This window comes from Ovis aries, chromosome 15, assembly GCF_016772045.2.
Source record: "Ovis aries strain OAR_USU_Benz2616 breed Rambouillet chromosome 15, ARS-UI_Ramb_v3.0, whole genome shotgun sequence".
Taxonomy (NCBI): Eukaryota; Metazoa; Chordata; class Mammalia; order Artiodactyla; family Bovidae; genus Ovis; species Ovis aries.
Genome location: NC_056068.1, coordinates 29,883,912 through 29,904,230, shown reverse-complemented (window position 1 = coordinate 29,904,230; position 20,319 = coordinate 29,883,912). Strand labels below are relative to the sequence as shown.

At 55.7% G+C, this 20,319-nt stretch overlaps 1 long non-coding RNA gene across 11 annotated transcripts in view; it reads right to left on the bottom strand.

The window, feature by feature from the left end:
* LOC121816679 (uncharacterized) overlaps nucleotides 1-20,319 on the bottom strand; it is a 106,759-nt gene that overhangs the window by 45,543 nt on the left and 40,897 nt on the right. For 5 of the 11 annotated variants that reach the window (XR_009596606.1, XR_009596609.1, XR_009596601.1 and 2 more), the window contains exon 1: nucleotides 7,631-7,792. The exons of 2 other annotated variants lie outside the window; for them this stretch is intronic. This is a non-coding gene — a long non-coding RNA (uncharacterized LOC121816679). Of the gene's footprint in view, nucleotides 1-7,604; nucleotides 10,117-20,319 lie in introns of those variants that run through there. 4 more of the 11 variants (XR_009596603.1, XR_009596600.1, XR_009596607.1 and 1 more) reach the window with 2 other exon arrangements.

Below are 20,319 nucleotides of genomic sequence, written 5' to 3'. Positions count from 1 at the left end.
CTCCCATCTTCCCTCTCTGAATCCTCATGCTTTCTCCAGAGCTGGGAGGGCAGCGCACCAATTAGTTTATTTGCTTGCTTAATTGGGTAGGAAGGGGAAGGAAATGAAACTCCTCAACGGGGATCTTCCTGGCAGGGCCAGAGATGGAAGGAGGGGTGAGGACCCCCACCTCTGAGCACCCCTTGCCTTCCCTATGTTCCCTACCCCTATTCCTGCCTCCCTGCCCCAGATCCCAAGATCAGAGCAGAGCTGGGATTCTAGGGCCCTGGAGAGCCAGACATGAGGTCTGTCCTGCCCTAACTGGGACAGCCCCTCCTGGAACTTGAGCATGATGGGGAGGGGAGACCCCGGGGAGAGGGGTCAGGGCAGGACACTGCCTCCGGCTCCGACGCTGCTGCTTCTTGCCCGCCTCTCTGCCTCCAGAAGTTTTCTTTCTCTCCCTCTGCCCTCGCTCTGTCTCTCTGTGCCCCACTCTCTCATTCTCCACTTTGGTCTCTTGGTTCCAGAAAAGCCCCTCCCCCAGGGGGGCCCAGGAATTATGGCGAGGCTCCTGGGGTGTGCCGTGGCCATGGTCCTCATCCTCAGTGTGGCTTTCACTGTCTTCTTTCTGTATCACCGGCAGCAGAAGAACCGGCTGGAGATGGATGGGGGCGGGTGAGTGTGGACAAGCCCATCCTCTGCCCACCCAACACTGCCCCCTCCTGCTCCTCACCCGCACGGGCTGCTGCTGAAGCCCCTGCCCTTGTAAGGGGCTCAGGGCTACCTCACTGCCCCCGCCGCAGAGCCTCATTCCCTCCTCCTGACTTCCCTGGTATTTCAAACGGTAAAGAATCTGCCTGCAGTGTGGGAGACCTGGGTTCGATCCCTGGGTTGGGAAGTTCCCGTGGAAGGGGGCATGGCAACCCACTCCACTATTCTTGCCTGGAGAATCCCTATGGACAGAGGAGCCTGGCGGGCTACAGTCCATGGGGTCGCACAGAGTCAGACAGGACTGAGAGACTAAACACAGCACAGTCACCTGTGAGGTGGGAGGGGGCCCTGACCCTCCTGCAGTGGAGCTGAGCCTTTAGAGGGCTGGCTGCAGGCAGGCACCACCCAACATTTAAGCTGGGTTACAAAGATGCATTTTATCTTCTCTGAGGAAACTGAGGCATAGAGGCGAAATACCATATACAAGTTCACCTTCTCGTGACCTGGACCAGGGTGAACTGAGTGGGGTCCTTGCCTCTGATATCAAGTTCAATGAGGCGCCAAAAACCTGCATCATCATGAGAAATAATTTTTAATGCAACGTTCTTAAAAAATCAAAATGAATGCTCAAAATCTACAATGAACAACATATCAACACTTTAAAGACAAGCTCAGTATTACTGATTTTTCTTTTTGCCTCAGGCTCTGATATGGCTTGGCATAGCCCTCTTACTGATCTTGTCTTTACTTAAAATGTTGATATTTTGTCCATCATGGATTTTTGCATTCTTTTTGATTTTTTAAATGTTACATTGAAATATTCTTTATTGTGATGACTAAGACTTCTGATGCCCCCAGAGACTTTGCACCTGATCAGACCCCTTGCATCCTGGCTCCCAGTTGAGGGCCCGTGTGAATTTCCCACTGTCCTTCAAGCCAGGGCACCTGAGACTTACTTGGTTCCTAGGCCCAGGCTGGAGGGAGGGCTAGCCTGGGCTGGACTGGGCTGGACTGGAGGCAGAGACACCTGGAAAGATGGGAGGGTCTCTCTCAGCCTCCACTCTACCACGCTCTGGCTACTCAGGAGGCCACATGGGAGCAGAGCCCAGGCCACCCTTGTGAGTAGGGCTCTGGGACCAGAAATGGTCAGGGGGCCTGACTGGGATAGAGAACTCATGTGAGCCTCATTCTGTTCCCCCCGCCCCCCCAGGACTGCCCTGCCTCTCTCCCAGGAGCCAGAACCTTCTCCCAGCAGGCAGAGCCACCTTGCACTTGAGGACATCCAGGTGGGCCTGGGTCCCTAGAGTGAGGGGGCAGGGAGAGAAAAATGGGAGATGGACTTCAGGGAGGGGGCCAACCTGAAGGTAGAGCCCTCCCAACTCCCCGAACCCCTGAATGATCTGCAGCACACCACTAGCCCTGGCCAGTTCCCACAAGGCCAGGTTCAGGTAGAGACCACGGTTGGGGCCTTCCTCTCTCCCACCTTGAGAAATAACAAGCTAGGGCTTTCCCTACCCAACACCCCTGCTTTCCAAGGGAACCTCTTTCTCCACCTCTCAGATCATTCATTAAAAAAATCCACTGATGCTACGGCTGAGTCCCTTTGCTGTCCACCTGAAACTGTCACAACATTGTTAATTGGTTATATTTCAATATAAAATTTACAGTTTTTGTTGTTTTGTTTTTTTTTAACTGATGCCTGGCACATGGCTGGCCACAGGGAGCCCGCAAAGCAAAAGGCTCAGGCTGCCCTCATGCCTCCTGGGTGCTACCAAAGTGCTGGATGCGGGACAGGGGGTGCATGGGGACCCAGGGGAGGAATCTACAGCCTCTAGGGGCCAAGAGGGCTGCCCGGCTCAGGGCCACACTAGAGTCTATGCAGCCACTCACCCGCCTTCTCTTCCAGACTCTCGGCCTAGAGCTGGAGAAGCAGCAGCTGCAGCAGGAAGAGGATGAACCGCAGAAGCTGCCCCCACAGCCCGCCTACTACGATCTGGGGGCCTCCCCCTCCTACCACCCCTTGGTAAGGACCCCTGAGCCTTGAGGATGCTGATCCCAGGCCAGCTCCACCCAGCCCGGCCACGAGCCCAGCTGCCTGAGACAGAGGGGGAGAGAGGAGGTCCCTCACAGTTACACCCCCACGGGCACCTCAGGGCAAAGCGGGTGCTGGACACTGCGGACCAGGGCAGGAGGGTGGCGTTTCCAAGGAGGACAGAGCCCCAGCCTGATGCCCAGCTCTCCCTCCCACAGCTCTGCCCGCCCCCCAGCTCTGTACCCTGCACCCCAGTCCCTGGACCTGCCAGTGACCACCAGAAAGCCAGCCACAGCCCCTCCTCCTGGCCCTGCTCCCAGCTGCTCCGAGGGCCAGCGTCCACTTGAAAGCCTGCCACTTCTGCCCAGAGCCCACTCCTTTCAGCAGACTTGAGGGGCCGGGGCGGTACCCGTAATAGTGCCAGCCCACAGACCCGGGGCAGACCGCCTGGGCCCAAAGATAACACACCCTCTCCTGGCACTAGGGAGAGAGCCAGGCCTCACCACCCTCCCTCTCGGCTGGAAGGGCCAAAGAGAATGCGTCTCAAGATGCCAAACCTTGCCACTAGGAGGCAGCGTTCCTTGCCCCTGGGAGGCAGGATTCTGATCCTGGGTGCTCAGCTCAGCCCAGAGGTCCAACCCAGTCCCCACCTTCCAATTCCACGCAGGGGGTAAGAAAACCACCAGCCACTTGTCATTCCTCAGTCAATCTAGAGGCTTCAAAGAGAGCTAAAACTCACAGTGGACACAAAGTTGGTTCCTTAGACAGTGGCTGGACAACCTCAACTCCCATGTTCAGGCTGCACTGCCTGGCCCTGCCAGTTCCAACAAGGGGGCCTAGGGACAGTGCTGAACACGACTGTGTGCCAGGCACTTTGCTGAGACTTTTCAAACACAGCTCTGTTTAACCCTCACAGCAATCAGCATGATAAGTCTTATCCTTGCCCTCATTTTATAGATGAGGAAACTGAGGCTCAGTGAAATAAAGGGGCTTGCCCAAGGTCATCCAACAAGTAACAGTGGAGAGGACCATTCAAGCCCTCGGTCCCCTGGCTCCCAAGTCCAAGTCCTACCACGCAGCAGTCACAGTGACAGCCAGACCTATGGGGTTTACCTGAAGAGGTTTGAAGGGTGGCTACCAGCTCATACAGAGCATCTGCAGCCATGGGCTTCCTGCATGCTGCAGAACGCCCAGCTCTGCCATCTGGCTGCCTGTCGGCTTCAGAGGCCTTGAGAGCTGCAAGGCAGCCCGCCCCGAGAGCTTGGCTTTAGAGTCCTGAGTTGGATGTCACTTTGGGCCACGTAACCAGCACCGGGCAGGGTGGAATCTCCCACCTGGAGCACATCATCTCGCCTGCCCCTACCTCAGGACAATGAGGAAGCACAGTATCTCCAGGCCTGAAAGTGGGTAAAGAAGGAAGGCGTGCGGAGACGCCAATGTTTCCAGAAGAGAGAAAGCCATGCCCTGCTCAGGATTCTCCAAATCAGCCTTCTCCTCCCTCAGCGTGGCCCCGAGTCAGGAGTCAGTAACCTCGTCTGAGCCCCGAGTGGAAGGAGAACGGAGGCGGAGAGGAGAAAAAGGCAGGGATGGGGCAGGCAGTGGGGCCTGAGGCCTGGGAGCGAGGGAAGATGCTGGAAGGGAGCGATTTGTAAAGTTGTGGAAGACTCCTGCAGGCTGTCCTGAAGAGTGGGCCCAGGCTTGGCGTAAAAATGGCCGTGATGGAACGGGACAGCTGCACCTGGCCCTAATCCCCGCTAGCGACGTCTGGGCCCCGCTCTCTGACTGCTGCCCCCTCAGCCTGGCAGGCGCAGCCCTCCCTGAGGGCCAGACCTGGCAGCCCCAGCTTGAGGACAGCCCCCTCCTCTCTGTCTCTCCTCTCATACAAACCCCAGACTAAGCACGTGGCTCCAGCCCTGTACCCTCCCCAACAGCCTTCCCTCCCCAGGCTCTGCTCACGGTGGATTGACAGAAGTCTCAAATGAGTTGGAGGCTTCAAGACTCAAGACCACTTGGGAGGAAGAGCAGAGTGAGCCAGTTTTCTGCCCCCCAGGCATGGGCAGGAACAGTTAGGTGATAGGCACACTCTGAGTCTTGGACCCAGAGGCCCTGAGATGAGGGAACCAGGGTGGCTGGACACTCGTGAGAACAGCCTGTGGGGTGGTACATGGAGGTCACCTCCAGCATCCCAGGGAGGCGCCAGTGTTGCCAAGAGTGGTGTAATTCCTTTCAGCTTACAGAGCAATTACGGGGCCAGGAGAGGATTTATTCCCAGCACTCAGGTTTGTTGGCGATGCAGCTTGTATACAAGCCGCATTATTGACGTTGTCATCAATTCTCCTTCCCAACAAGTAGTGAGAGGGAGCCAAGAAGACAGCGTGCACCGTTCACCAAGGCAGGGCTCTGGAGGGAAGCCTGCAGGAGGCCCCAGGGACCAACAAGTAGAGATTCCCTCTTCCAAGCCTACTGGCCCCAGCCTGGGTGGGCCCAGTCCCATGCTGCCCACACACTCAAGGGCATTAAGCAAGGGTGCAATGCTTCTCTCAATTTCTGTTGAGGTTTCTGGGCTAGGAGTCCACTCAAGTGGCAGGTACCATTTGAAAGGCTGGCTGGCTTGGGCTAGATCTTGGGGAGGACTTCCAGAGGCTCCAAGGTAGATGCCTAGAAGAAGTGGGAGGAGGAAGTGCTGCCTCACCTTTAGGGAGAGGGGCTCCCAGCTCCTCAGTCTTGGGAGGATGGACAGCCCAGCCTAGAAGCAGAAGACTGGATGCAAGGACCTGGGGAGGGATGGAGCTCCAAAGCTTTGGTGTTGGTTCGGGTCTCCCCAGGAAGGAGACACCAAGATGGGATCAGACACAGAGTCATGGGGGGAGGGACACTGGTGAAGAAGAAGGAGTGGATGGGGAGATGGAGGGGGAAGGAAGGCTGCGTGGGAAGAGTCTTCAATGACCACACACTCTGCAGAAGCTCTGGGCAGGCCACAGAGAGACCTCGAGCCACAGCTATGATGAGAAGAGCCTCCCGTTCCGCAGGGACCAGCTGTGCTAGGACCCCATCACGTCCAGCCATTGGTGGGAGCAGCCTGGGCAAGTGTGGGCACAGCACAAAAGCTGAGGTGGCTCCAGAGGGGCTGCCCGGGGCGGAGGTCTAAGCCGTGCGTGTCCCCAAGCCACCATGGGTGACCCTGGTACCACAGGGGTCTGCACCTCTGTGATTCTGGGGTCTCTTCCTGAGAATGTAGCCCTCATTGCTCCCGTAAATTTTAGACCCACAACCGTGCTCATCCCCTCCTTCCCATAACGCTTCTAAATCCTCTCTCTCAGCTGTCCCCTGCCTTCGGTCCTGAGGCGTCTGAGCCCTTGATAATCACACCCTTGGCAAGCCAGGGCTGCCGCATGTGTTCACTCACATCTAAGGCAGAGGAGACCCAGGTAGTCACCTGTGTCCTCCACAGAGTCCTCCCTGCCACATGAGTGACAGCAGCCTGATCTCCTCCCGCTGATCGGGGGCAGTTACGCCTTCCAAGATGCCACTCCTTGCCTGCTGGCCCAAAACACGAGAAGTCCAAGTGCACCCTGCAGAGCTCAGAGTGGCGGGGATGGCAAGCACAGAATCCCCCCACCGGGCCATTGGGCCACTCCTGTTTTCATCCCATGTCGTCTTCCTGTTGGGGACACAGCGCCACACAGAGGCCCTCTAGAGTATTGCCACGGAGCCGGGACGGAGGGCATCAGAGCTGCAGTCAGCTGCTGCTTGATGAGCCTGTGGGGGCCAGCAGTCCTCCTCTAGCATCCAGATTGAGGAATTAAACGGAGAAAAGATAGGGAACCCCCACCGCGTGACCTTCAGGGCTCTGTGATGACTCTGACCTCAGGTGCGGTATCGGTTTTGATCTACTGTTTTAGCAGGTGGGGGCAGTCTCGGAGGGCTCCACTCAGCTGTGTCCCGCAGACCAGGGGTTCACTGCGGCGTCAGCATGTCCATCCCAGTCCCACACTGGGAAATTCCATGTCCCCCAGCAGTAAATTTGCCCTGTTCTCTGGGGTCCTTGCCAGGCTGTTGAATCCCACATCCTGAGAAAGTGCCCCCAGGTCAGTGTGGTCTTGCTTATTCCCCCAAATCCCACCCACAAATGCCCGCCCAGCTTCTGCTAGAATTCCTAGAGAATTCCTGCCACTCCTTGCTCCTTGGACGCACTCTCTCCTCCCTCAGCAGGTCCAGCTGGCCCCAGCTGGGTCATGCTGGGCTTTAAACTTAGCTATCAGCCTGGTAGCCAGGAAGGCGGGTCGGGGCAGCTCTCGAAGAATGTGCCTCTCGCCTTGTAGGGTGAGCCTGGGATGATGGTAGCTCTTGCTGGTTTAGGCCAGGCACCTCCGTGTGCTCTGAGGGACATATCCTCAAGAGCCTTTTTCGTTTGTTTATTTTGTGTTGGGGCTGTTTTTAAAAATAAGTTTATTTATATATTTCTTTTGGCTGTGCTAGGTCTTCATCGCTGCATGTGGGTGGCGACTTTTCGGGGGCTTCTCTTGTTGTAGAGTAACAGGCTCTACAGGTGTGGGCTCAGTAGTTGCCGATCCCAGGCTCCCTAGTTGCAGCACACAGCCTCAGTTGCTTTACAGCTCGTGGGATCCTCCCAGATCCCACGTGTCTCCTGCCCTCCAGGCGGACTCTGTACCACTGAGCCACCAGGGAAGTCCGGAGACCTTGTTTTCCCAAAAGTTTTACTTTCATTTTAGGTTCGAAGGATTCATTAACAACAGAAACCTCTCATTACACACACAATAAACAATGTCAATTTTCAATAGAGGATTTTAAAACTTCATTTCAATATACAATCATTAAAAGCAAAGAAATAGAAACCACAGAGAGAAGGAACAGCACATACATCACCAAATTGGGCTGACGACTCACATCCAGACTTGAACACCGCTGGAAGTCCCGTGTAACAGCAATCTGGAGTCCCGACTGGCAAAAGGTCCCAGGCACTGTGTTCACCCCATGGGTGAGACTTCAGATTGCAGCTTTGGGAGCTACCACTTATAATCTCAGGCCACAAACAGACATCATCGTCAGTTTGCACACAAAAATGCAGTTCTGGTTTTCCATTAACTTTTAGAATGCTATTGGTTTTCACCTTGTGAGTCACAAGATTTTCCAGACCCCAGGGGGCTGGCCAGGCCTACAGGGGCTCAGCAAATTCCAAGACCCACTCCCTCTCTTGTCTAAGGTGCCGCTTGACTTGCTGGAGACAATTGGTGTGTTTGCAAGCAGGCACGCGGTCCAGGTAGGGTCAGAAGTCAGTCAGAGGCCTGCTCTCCTGCTTCCGAAGCCTGAACAAGATTTCCTCCCTCTTAATTTCCCTAACAGACCTCTATCCGTTTATCCCCAACTCAGTTTCAGAGTTGCAGATTTTTTCAGCTTGAGCCCACACTTACGAGAACAAAGCTGGCGTGGCTGAGCCTCTCCAAAGCCTATGATTCTCACTTCCAAATCCTGTGTCCACAGCAGGAGGAAATGGAGCCCTGTGAAAGCTCCCTGAGGGGCCTCTGGCTCTTATATTGAATTTTTACCTGTCAGGGACCTTCAGTTTCTCATGAACCTTCCATAAGTGACAACATCACTAAAATAATAACTAGCCGACTCTGCTGTCCCTCCAGCCTCACTTCCTGGGCATCTCAAAGCCTGAGTCACTGTGCCTGAAACAGCATCCCCTCCACCAGCACGCCCTCCCAGGCCCCTGTTGGTGGAAGCTTCACCACTCGGCTGCCAAGTTGTGCCAGAGATTCTCTGGACCCTGCTTTCCACTCAGGGTGGGGCCTCCTTGCCATTGGGCAGTGAGTAAGCCAGGCCCAAATTTCCACTTTCCCTTTTACACCTATTTTCTCAGACCTGCCCGGTACCACTTGTGTGCATTCCCTCCAAGAAGAGACAGGAAGACAAGATTTGATGTCCAAGAGCTTCATTGGGGAAAACCAGAGCTGACAGTTAAAGGGAGGGAACAGGGGAAGGCAGGGGCAGGTCTGGCCTGAGAAAGGAGGGGGGAGGGATGGGGGAGCCTCAGATGGCAGCGTGGCTCTGGGAAAGCTTGTACTGAGCCAAGAGGAGTCCTCAGGCCAGCCTTAGAGAAGTCCTGCCCCCCGGGAAGGGAGCCCCACCAGCATTGGTGGTGCTCTGTCACTGGCAGGAGCAGCCAGGGGACACGCAGCTTCTGCAAATCCCCTGGTGGGTCCAGCCAGGCGGGAGCTGAGTTGTCATTCAGCCACGTTCCTCACGGCAGGTCTGAGTGGTGCGTTTCCATGGCTGCTCCAGCGAAAGACAAAGCAAGGAGTATGGGAAGTCCAGGGCAAAAATGAGCTTGGGATGGAACTAATGGTTTGCTCGGGATGAGACTTCTACCCATTCCCCAAACTTGGGCCAAGAGGTGTGTGCCTCCTGGGATGAGATGGGGACCGGCTGGTAAGGCTGGTGCCCAGAGCCAGGAACACAACTTGCCTATGGGGTGCTGGCTCCCTGATCTCTAGCCAAGGATTCCCCCAGTCCAAGGAGGAGTCTCAGAGCATTGCTCCTTTGTCTCCTGTGATGGATTCTGCTAAGATAGAAGGCAAAGTGCCAGGGCATCCAGGGCAGCCCCACCTGTTCTGGAGAACTCCCCTCTACCCACCTGCATGAGATGGTCCCAAACCAACTTTGCCATCAGCCCACAATCTCCCAGCCCTCCGTGGGGGTCAGAGCCCAGCCTGCTCCATCCAGAGGGCACTCAGTTGGGAAGAGCCCATGTAGAGAAATTAATGGACGCTGATGGTCTCTCAGCAGACAGCCTCACTGGGAATTCCACTGAGGGGTCCCGGCCTGAGTCTGGCAGCTCCAGGACACCCCCAGCCTCACATCCACCTGACGCACCTATCTCTGACATCCTTGTGATGATGGGAAGGTTAAGAGGTAGAATCCATTCATCCTGCCACACCTTGCAAGTGTGGAATGGGGACACGGTCAGGGCATCCATTGCTGGCCTCCACAGGATGGTCTTCACCCCAGCCCCGAGTGCCAGTGACCCTCCCACTTTATGGGAGTCCTGCCTTCTGGAATCCACAATCTGCCTGTCTCCAGGGCCCCGCAGGGATGAAGGGAGTCTGGGCCTCTGCCCTCAGCAGCTCGTGCTTGCACACTGCCCTGCTGGCCTTGTGCCCACCTCCCTGGCCCTTGGCCACCTTCACAGGCCCTCCAGCTTATGGCCGGGGAGCCAGGAACTGCTCCCCACCTGTCTGTTCAGCCCCCTTCCCCTTCCTTCTGTCACTGGCCTCCTATACCTCCAACCTCCTCCCTGGGCCCCTTCCACCTGGAGAGGAAGTGCCTCCTCCACGCCCTCCTGGCAGGCTCAGAAAGCACAGGGGACTGACAAAGGAAAGGCCTCGGGGTGTGACTTTCACATCTGAGAAATCGGGAGCTAACTGCGCTAAACTTACCAGGGCCACGTGTCCCTGGTGACTCAGATGGTAAAGACTCTCCCTGCAAGAATCTCCCTGCAATGCAGGAGACCTGGGTTTCTTCCCTGGGTTGAGAAGATCCCCTGGTGAAAGGAATGGTGACCCACTCCAGTATCCTTGCCTGGAGAATCCCATGGACAGAGGAGCCTGGCCAGCTACAGTCCATGGGGTCGCAAAGAGTCTGACTTGACTTTCACACCGATCAGCTTCACGGATGGACACCAGATAGACGCTGCTGAAATCAGGACTCTCGACCTTCCCACTGCATGGGCAGCCCCACCAAAGGGCAGAGACAGGGGAATGCCTCCCATGGCGAGGAGCCGCCTCCCTGCCCTCCAAGCCGGGGGAGTCCTCTATACCTCGGCCCCTGCTCTGTGGACAGGTCCATCATGGGCAGCGAGCTGAGGAGGAGGCACGTATGAGGAACAGTCCAAGAACGAGAGCTGGCAGCACCTCAGAGATCAGGGACCACTTTGCCAAAAGGGAAACCGAGGGCCCTTGAGGGGAGGGAGCTGGGCACAGCCATAGAAGGGGTCATCAGCAGAGCTAATGCCCATATGTGCCAGGGAGTGTCTCTGCCTTTTCAGCTTCATGGCAGCCCCTGCCCTCAGAGCACTCTTATCTAGTAATTTCCAAGTCAAGACAAGTCATACAGAGCCACCAAAGTACTCAGGGCGGAAGTTGGAGCCTGCATTCTAACAGTGATGATTCATGTAACAGATTGTTTTATTCCCCCATTTTATAGATGAAAAACTAGGCTCGGGTGGGTTGAATAATCTGACCAATTGCAGCACATGGCCTGGCTGAAATTCAAAGCCAGGTCTTCTGACTCCAAGTTCAACTTTATGCCCTGCCAGCTATTCCATGTGACCTGGGAAGACCACGTCACATTCCCTTCCTTGGCCTCAGTCTCTTCCCTCTGAAAAAGGAGAGGGTTGGCCCAAATGATCTCTGACAGCCAAGTACAGTGGACCTGGAGCAGGGTCCACCCTCCTCTGCCCATCCCCACAGCGGTCCAAGGGGATACAGCTTAGCAGAGCACACAAATGCGTGTGACTGATTTGGTAAACACCTTTTCTGAACCCATGTCTTCTCTTTTGTCACTGATTGATTTTTTCTTCTGGTTCTCTCACTCCCTCCCTCCATACCACACAATCAATCCTTCTTGGTTCCCTTTTCTCCTTCACTCCCACACCTCACTCCCACACGTCCCCATCTCATCCCAATTCCTGGCCCTGGGACACTTCCTCTGGTCCTTACTCCCCCTCCCTCACTGCCTCCTACCATCTCTCCCTTCTGCCTCATTCCTAGAGCTCTGGTCTGAAGGACACCGATATCTACTATGCAGAGCTGGACACATCAGCCCTGGAACTCACGTCCAGGCCACGGAGCACAATGCTGGGATCTGAAGAGGTTGTGGAATATGCCACCATCCAGCTGAGCCCACCCTAGAGCAGGACCCCTAGTGGCCCAGCCTGCCTGTGGACCACAGGTACACCCGGCCCTCCATGCTTCCCAGCTGCAAATGCCCAGCTGCACGGAAGGCTGGCGTGACACAGAGCTGGGGCCTTCAGCAATAGACAGCCAGTAGGGGCGAGTGGTACGGTGCCAGAGAGGGTCAGGAGAAGGAACCAGGAGCCCAGAGGTCTGGAATGTAGTTGCTGCTGCCACCAGTGTGCTATGTTACCTTCATTTCACTTCTCAGAACCAGGCTCTCCTCCTGTGAAACAAGGAGGTCAGAAATAATCTCTAGGGCTCTTTCCTTCTCCTACTTATCATTCTATGGCTCCGATGGGCACATGTGTTTCCCAGGAGGGGTCTCACTCCCTGCAACACTGATGCCACTGAGCCCCCACAGGCACCTGGGTGCCACACTCTATTTTCTGACCACAGGTCAAGGCTGTACACCCACATTTCCTCCTGACCTTGACCTCCCTTGGCTCAGCTGAAGTTTGATTCAACCACAGAGCAGCTGCTCTGTGCCAGGCACTGTGCTGAGGCTCAGGTTCAGAGAGGGACAAGGCAAAGTTCCTGCCCCTTGAGAGCTTCCCAGCAGAGTGACAATCCAGGGCCCCTGAGCTGAAAATGGACAGCTAGGCTCTGCAGGGGGTGGGGCGCGGGGATCTCTCTGCAGGATGGGTCCTGAGTCACGTGGAAGCCACAGGGCTGAGAACTCAGATATTTACTCAGGAGATGGTGAGGTCGGAGGGATTTTGGCAAATGTGTGAGCCTCCTTGAGGGTTAGAGGAAGCAGAAGCCCCCTCAATCTGAGAAGGTACACTCATAGGGCTGCAGATTCCAGTTAAGGGTCCACCCGTCCCCCCAAGCCCTACGAGTTACAGATGAGGAAACTGGACCTCGGGGCATGTACTTGAGCTGATTTGGGGGTGAGCAGGGTGGGAGAGAATAGAGAAAGGGGCAGGATGGAGAAGGGAAGAACGAGCCAGGAGAAACAGGGCAGTGCTGAGCTTGAGAGCAGGAGCACCCAGGAGGGACTCACTGGGTGGCTTTTGCAAACTGTCCCCCCCCAACCAGGAGCAGTGGGGTCCTGGGACCCAAGAAGGGCCAGGATTCTGCTCCCCCCCATCCCACTGGTCTCCACCCCTGTGCTCCTGCAACCCGTCATCCCCCTGCCGCCTCTGCAGATAGAATTTAGCTGAGCCTCAATCCCCACCCCTGCCACGAATATGGAGGAGTGGAGACCCAAAGGGATGCAAGGACCTCCCCCAGGCCCTGCACAGCCACCCTTGGGGAACCTGCCACTGGAGTCAGCTGTCTCCCAGCTATCTCCCTACTCTGGCGGGCCCTCCTCCCTCACCAAGGTGGGTGCTGTGGGTCTGAGGAAGGGGCTGGGTGCCAGGTGGGGTCTCTGGCCTCCCTATCCTCCCAACCAAGGGGGGCAAATCACATACTGCGGAGCCTTCTTGTGAGGTCTGGGCCCCGGGGAGGGGCCCCATGGGAGGAGGGCCTGAGGCTTGCAGTGAGGGAGACAGGCTGGGGGAAGGCAGAAAAAAAGCCATTAATCCCATAAATCCTAATTTGGAAGCCCTCCCAGCCTCTCTGAAGTGCAAGGAGTTGGGGTGGGTATAATCCTGGGCAATGCTGGCGGAAACCCAGGAAAGGGAGGGATTCTGCCCCCTCCCTCTGCAGGCTTTCACGGGGCGCCTTCCCCCCACCAAACCTGGTCCAACATTCCCACCATCAGCAGAGGTAAAGGTGCCATCCCAGGCCCCAGGGAGGCCCTCTGTTTGGGTCCAGTGTCTGAAAGGTGCTGGACTAGGGTGCCCAGGACAGAGGAGAAGCTGCAAGGAATTGACAGCTTCCGGGGAAGCTGGGCAGTGTGGGGGATGGGAGCAGAGCTAGGGACAGGGTGGGGGTGGGTTGGGGACTGGGGGCTGGGGGCTCCAAGCTGGTGGTTCGGTGGAGCGGAAGGAGGCTGCCTGCCGAGCGGGGAATTAGCTGGCTTCCTGCCACTGGCCCCTTCCCACCACACGAGCCGCTCCCAGCAGCCTCACAGGAGGAAGGAGGATGTCTGACAGGAGCAGGTGTGCGGGGTGGGTGCGGGCAGACCCTCCCCTCATCGCCCCCCGCCCCTTGCCTGGGCACAAGCCTGAGCCATAAACCCCAAGAAACTTCAGGATGGGAGCTGCTCGCCTTCCCCTGACCCCATCCCTTGGGCCATTTGATGGCTTCAGTGAAGCCTTGGCCAGAAACTTGTTGAAACCTCCAGACCATTAGACACCAACCGTTGGCAGAACTAACCAGAGAGATGCCTCCCCTGGGAGGATGGGGGCGGATGGCCGGAAGGGGGGACCCGTGGCCCCATGGTACACAACCCAGATTCCTGGGCAGAAGAGGCTGGAAGCTGGGGCTCCAGAAACTGCCTGGGCCTCCCGCCCTGCCCCTCGCAGCCCTGTCCCCTTTCTCTGCCCCGGCCGGGCCAGCTTCTCTGTCTACCCGCAGCATTTCCTGCCCCCCAGTCTGTCTTCCCCACCCCGCCTCTCACTCTCCCTTTCACCAGCTGCCTCACCCCTGTTCTCAGTTCACATCTGTTTCTCTCTCCGGTGTCTTCACGGGTCCCCACGCCCTCCTTCTCTCTCCCACCCCGGCTGCCTCTACCCTTTCATCTCCCCCCTTCCTTTAGCCCTCCCCCACTGAAGTTGCCGGTTCCAGAGGCCAGAACTTCAAAAGGAGATCAAAGCTGTGCTCCCCCATCAAAGACCAGACTCTGCCAGGAGCGTCCCCCCACAACCCCCTCCCACCCCCACCGTGTAGACTGTAACTCTCCCTGACAGGCCAAAGTCCCGCGTCCCAGCGCCCCGGGAAGTACATTCTGTGCCAGAGCCTGGTGCTGGAAAGGCCACACTGTTTGATGGAAAGCTCCCAGAACTTGGGATTCAAAGAACAAGCTGGAAAACTGATAAAGCCAGCTCCTCACTGGCTGTGTGACCTTGGGCAAGTCACTGGACCTCTCTGACCCATAGCCACATTAGGTGTTAAACGGGACCATAGTCTACTTTATAGGACTGTTGAGTGGATTAAAGGAGGAAATGGGGGTGAAATATCTAGTACTATGCCTGTCTTATAGTTGGTGAGCAATGAGTAGTTGCTCTTAATATTACTGCTATATAATATTACTCCCAGGGCTGGAAGTGTGCAGAGACGAGGGCAAAGGTGTCCGGGGAGGAAGGCCTACTGCTGCCTGTAGGACAGAAGTCTTAACACCCCAAGGGGTCACTCAGCACACAGGCTCCACCTGAACCCAGACCTCTGCACCTGATCCTCACCAGGATGCAGTGACCATTTGAAAGCCCCCACCAGACACTCGGCTCTCTCTCCAGCCTGGGCTTCCCTGCCCCTGCGGCCGTTTCTGCGCCTCTGACCCCCAAGTCTCCACCCTTAGCCTCAGCCCAGCGCCCCATCCCTCAGGGGGACGATGGCGTCTCGATGGGGTGGGAGGTGGAGCTGGAAGGTCCAGGCTGCTTTTATGAAACTTTTCTTGGCTCCGAACATCAGGGAACTTCAGGAAGACGTGACTTGAGTAAGTCCCTAAACCTCCCGAAGCTTGTTTTCTCATTTGTAAAATAAGGGGTTAGCTGTCTCCAATCCTCCTTTGGCAGCAGACTCCGCATACATTATAATTTTAAAGAACCTAGGAGGCAGAACTCAAGGCCCTCTGAGGCCCCTCCGGACGGGGAGACCAGGCGCAGATCTTCAGTCTGCAATGCTGCCAGCAGCCAGCAGCCCGAGCGCCCACTCACTGCAGCCTCGGCTGGTCCTGCTTTACCGGGAGTGACTGAGGCTCCGGAAATGGCGGGACCTGCCCCCAGGCCACACAGCCAGCCCCAGCCTGTCTCAGGCCCCTCTCTCTACACCATCTGATAGGGCTTATCCTTCCCAGGTTGTCAACAGGCACACTGACAAGCTCAGAGCCAAGGTTTACAGGCCCGGCTCAACACTGCTGACCTGCTCCCCTCCCTGCGGGGGCCCACTGAACCCTCCCTCAGAAGCCTGCCCCCCTTCCTCCAAAGCCCCTGGATGGCGCCCTAGCCCCAGGGCTCTGGATAACAGCACTCCACCCACCTTCTGGATCCCCTGCTCCCCCCAACACACTGTGAGCAAAGCAACCTGCTGCTACCTGCTCAGTATCCCCCCACACACAGACACACCTCAGGACCCCCCCGTAGGGACTGTTGCACAGATGGAAGAGCTCTGCTTCTGCGCTCTCCAGCACAGCCACCAGCCACACGCTGGGATGTCAGTGTGTTCTTATTTTTCATTTTAATTTATACAGACACACATGCCTAGGGGCCGCCATCCTGGAGGGCGCAGGCAGAGGCACCATCCAAACACCTGGTCTCTGCCCTTCTTCTCCGCAGGCACTTCCAGCAGCAGGGACTGTGGAGGTGGGTTCATGGGACGTTTGTGGGGGCGAGCTGGCCAAGAGAAGTTCCTGCACCTAGGCTCCCCATGTTAGGCCAGCCTCCTCAGCTGAGCTCCGAGTGGCCATTGCCCAGAGTGGGCAGGGTGGGAGGTGGAGGGTGGGGTGATGCCCACTCCCCACCCCCATAAATCCCTGCAGGGGTGTGTGTAGCCTGAGCACCCTCCCAGGCCCTAATTAGTCTTTCCTTCCCTTCCTGAGGATGGCTTTTGCTCCTGGGACCCCCTCACCATCTCATATGTTCTTTCTCCCTTCTAGACTTGGCGGAGGGTGAGAGGACCCCTGGAAGGGGCTTGGGAGCCAAATGGCCCAAGTCTTGTGTCCAGCCTCATGGGAGGTCAGGAGTCGTGGAAGCTGGGCAGGCCAGGGAAGACAGGGCCAGGGAGCCTTTCCCAGGGCCAGTCGGGCTCCTCCACTAATTGGCCTCAATGCTCTTCAGAGGCCAGTGTGGAAGCTGCTGCCTTGGGTCCTCCAACCCAGTAAGACCCAGGGAAGTGGGCACGTGGGGAGGAGCTCCCCCTGCTGGGAAGTCCTGGGACTGTACCCCTGCCTTCAGGCCCTGCAGCCAGGGAGCCCTCTGCCCCAAGGTGAGCCCCTCCCAGGGAAGCCGCTGGAGGACTTCCGGCGCGCCTGGGAGCAGGATGCACTGACTGGGGACCCCGAGACATCCAGGCCAGGGCCCAGGGTCGTGGGGAGCCAACTGAAGTTCTGTTCAGTATACCAGTCACCCCACCGCTACTCACAATTACCCAGAGAGACCCCCACCGCTTCTCCTTCCTCTCCACTATTCCTCTAGACTCTTCTCAGCAGCAAGGGGAGGTCAGTCATGGACAGGCCTGAGTTCAAACCCTGCTCTGCCACGTGCTGAAAAGTTTGTTCGGATTTTTCCATAAGATATTATGGAAAACCCCAAATGAACTTTCCGGCCAACCCAATACTTGCCAGTGGCCACGGGTGAGTGGGTTAACTCCACTCACTCCAGGGCTGTTAAGCGGAGAGTAACGGCCCCCTCCCACATTGCAGGGGGGAGGGGTGGGCTGGGAGGGGCCCAGTGGGCGGCAGGCCCCATTACCTCCTGTTCTCTTCCTGGCGCTGCCTCTTCCCCTGTTCTCTTTCCCTGGAGCTCCAGGATGAGCCCTGCCAGGCCCTTCACCCTCCAGAGCTACCCTTGTCTCTGGGAGGACCACCATCTGGAGCTGGCTGCCGAACTGTCACCCCCAGGCCACTTCCCCCAGCCTCTTCGCACTGCCCTCCCCGGAGCCTGTTACCTCTAACGACCATCCACGTAGAGGACACTGCCGCCCCCCACCCCGTACTCACCCCAACCCCCAGATGCTGCTCTATGCCAGCCCAGAAGAGGAGCCTCATCCTGCATCCAGGCCCTACCACCCAGACCTACAGAACCCTCAGGTACAGGCTCTTATTTTTCATTTTAATTTAAACAGACACACATGGCTAGGGGCTGCCATCCTGGAGGGCGCAGGCAAAGGCGCCACCCAAACACCTGGTCTCTGTCCCTTCCCTCCAGCACACAGCTGGGTGAGCACTATGGAGCCTGGGTGAGTGGGCCTGCCTGAGTGTGCACCTCTCCCTCCACCACATATTCCGCACCTTCTCTCTGATGCTTCCAAACAGCCTGAACCCTGACTCTCCCTTCAGCATCCTTGAAGCCAGGCCCAAGACAGCTGCCCCTCCTCATTTGGGTGGCTGACGATTAGAGTCACAGGAAAAGGACAGCAGAGCTGACCCCATGAGGTGGCTCCCCCAGCTCCCCAGCACCCGCTAAATTACCCCCAAACTCAAATACCAAGTTCCCTCTTCCCACTCCTCACCCATTCAGGCATTGCAGGCAAGTCACCTAAAAATGAAATTAAAAGACACTTGCTCCTTGGAAGAAAAGCTTTGACCAAACTAGACAGCATATTAAAAAACAGAGGCATTACTTTGCTAACGAAGGTCTGTATAGTCAAAGCTATGGTTTTTCCAGTAGTCATGTATAGATGTGAGAGTTGCACCGTAAAGAAGGCTGAGCACTAAAGAACCGATGCTTTTGAACTGTGGTGCTAGAGAAGACTCTTGAGAGTCCCTTGGACAGCAAGAAGATCAAACCAGTCAATCCTAAAGGAAATCAGTCCTGAATATTCGTTGGAAGTGTTAGAGGAAGCACACCGAATGAAACCGCCCACCCTGGCCAGGCACCACAGTAACCATTTGCCTGAGTTGTTTTATGACAGGAGATCCTGATAAGGAATACGAAACTAGTCAGCCACCACCAACGGGAAGAGTTCAGGAAAGGTCTAAAGGAGACACTGCGTGTCCGCCCACTTCCCAGAATCCCTCTCGCTAGCATCCATCTTCGCTGAGCGATGCGTGCACCACCAGGAAAGACTCTGAATTAGAATGATTGGCCAAAGACCACCCAGAAACTAATCCCGTCACCATAAAACCTGACATCGCAAGCCACGCGGCAGAGCAGTTCTCCTGGGTTCCCTTACCCTACTGCTCTCCACCCAGGTGCCCTTTCCCAATAAAATCTCTTGCTTTGTCAGCACATGTGTCTCCTCGGACAATTCATTTCCAAGTGTTAAACAAGAGCCCGGTTTCAGGCCCTGGAAGGGATCCGCCTTCCTGCAACAGAAAGACTGAGGTTGAAGCTGAAACTCCAATACTTTGGCCACCTGATACAAAGAGCCGACTCATTAGAAAAACCCTGAGGCTGGGGAAGATAGAAGGCAGGAGGGGAAGAGGACAACAGAGAATGAGATGGTAGGACGGCATCATTGACGTAATGGACATAAGTTTGAGCAAGCTTCAGGAGATGGTGAAGGACAGGGAAGCCTAGCGTGCTGCTATCCATGGGGTCGCAAAGAGTCGGACATGACAGCAACTGAACACCACCTAAAAATGCCAAGCCAGAGAACAGGAGTGAATCACCCCCAGGACAGCTCAGGAAAGACCCCCTTTCCTGGATAGGATCAGTCTCTCAGAATTCCCAGTTTCACCCAGATCAGACCACAGGTTCTGTTGGCCACACAGAGTTTGGGATGTCTGTCTGGCCAGGCCCCTCGCCCACCTTCAGGAAAAGAGATCCAGGAAATCTGGGGCTCCCAAATTATGCGATCCTGCTCCTGCAGGAGCTACACAGTTTCTGTTCCAACCTGGCTCTCCTCCAACTGGGAAAGAACCAACCCAGGAAGCCACAGAGAGATTCCCGCCTTCCAGCAACCTCAGGTCCTCAGGCCTGGAGCAGGAATGCACCTCCAGAGTGTGGAGTATGTTGACTGAGAGCCCTGAGGACATCTGGACTGGGCCCTATAAAGCTGTCATTTGCCCTCCCTAGTGACATCTGCCCACAGGCTAGCAGGCCCTGGAGAGCTGGGAGGGGGCAGCAGGGCCTGGCAATCCCAGTCCCCAGATCACTGGGCCAGGATGTCAGTGTATCAGTATATCATAGTTACTACATCCTGATTTCACCAAGGCAATTTTTTCCAAATGTGGACAAGACAGAGAAATATGGGCTGCCTGGTATATAGCAAGGTGGGCTCAGAATGTCTGTACATTGGTGCCCTGAGGTTCAAGTATAGTTATTTCAGCTCACATCATGTCTTTGAATGTAGAAAATGTGCTTATTGAAACGTTATGAGTAAAAGAGATAGAGTTGAAAGGAATTAGGAATAGTCTGTATTGTTAAATTGGTAATCGAAAGGTTTGTAAAAGATAAAAAGTTAGATCAATTAAATCAAAACCAAAAAATAAAATTTAACAGAAATGAAAAAAGACTTAACAGAGACAAATGTAAAGTCCTTCATTTAGGTTCAAAATTCAGTCACATACATTAAGGTTGAGAGATCCCTGGTTTATCTGCAGTTCACGTAAACTATTTCTCATGTTTAACATGAGTTAGCAGCTTTTGAGGTTTGCTTAAATTGGTAGATACAACCCAATGCCATTTAATGGAGCTATTCAATGACTATATCAATTCCTCCACTATTTGATTGCTAGTTTCTTTTATTTTTAAATGTTTTTGCTCTGTTAGCCTCAGTCTTTCCACCCTACCTTCAAGTTAGCTCCCCTCATGGTCTCATGATAGCTGCCACAGTTCCAGGCATTACATATAGGCTCAAGTGTCTAATAGAAGAGACCATGTAAAGACATGTGTCTTTTTTTAAAGGGAA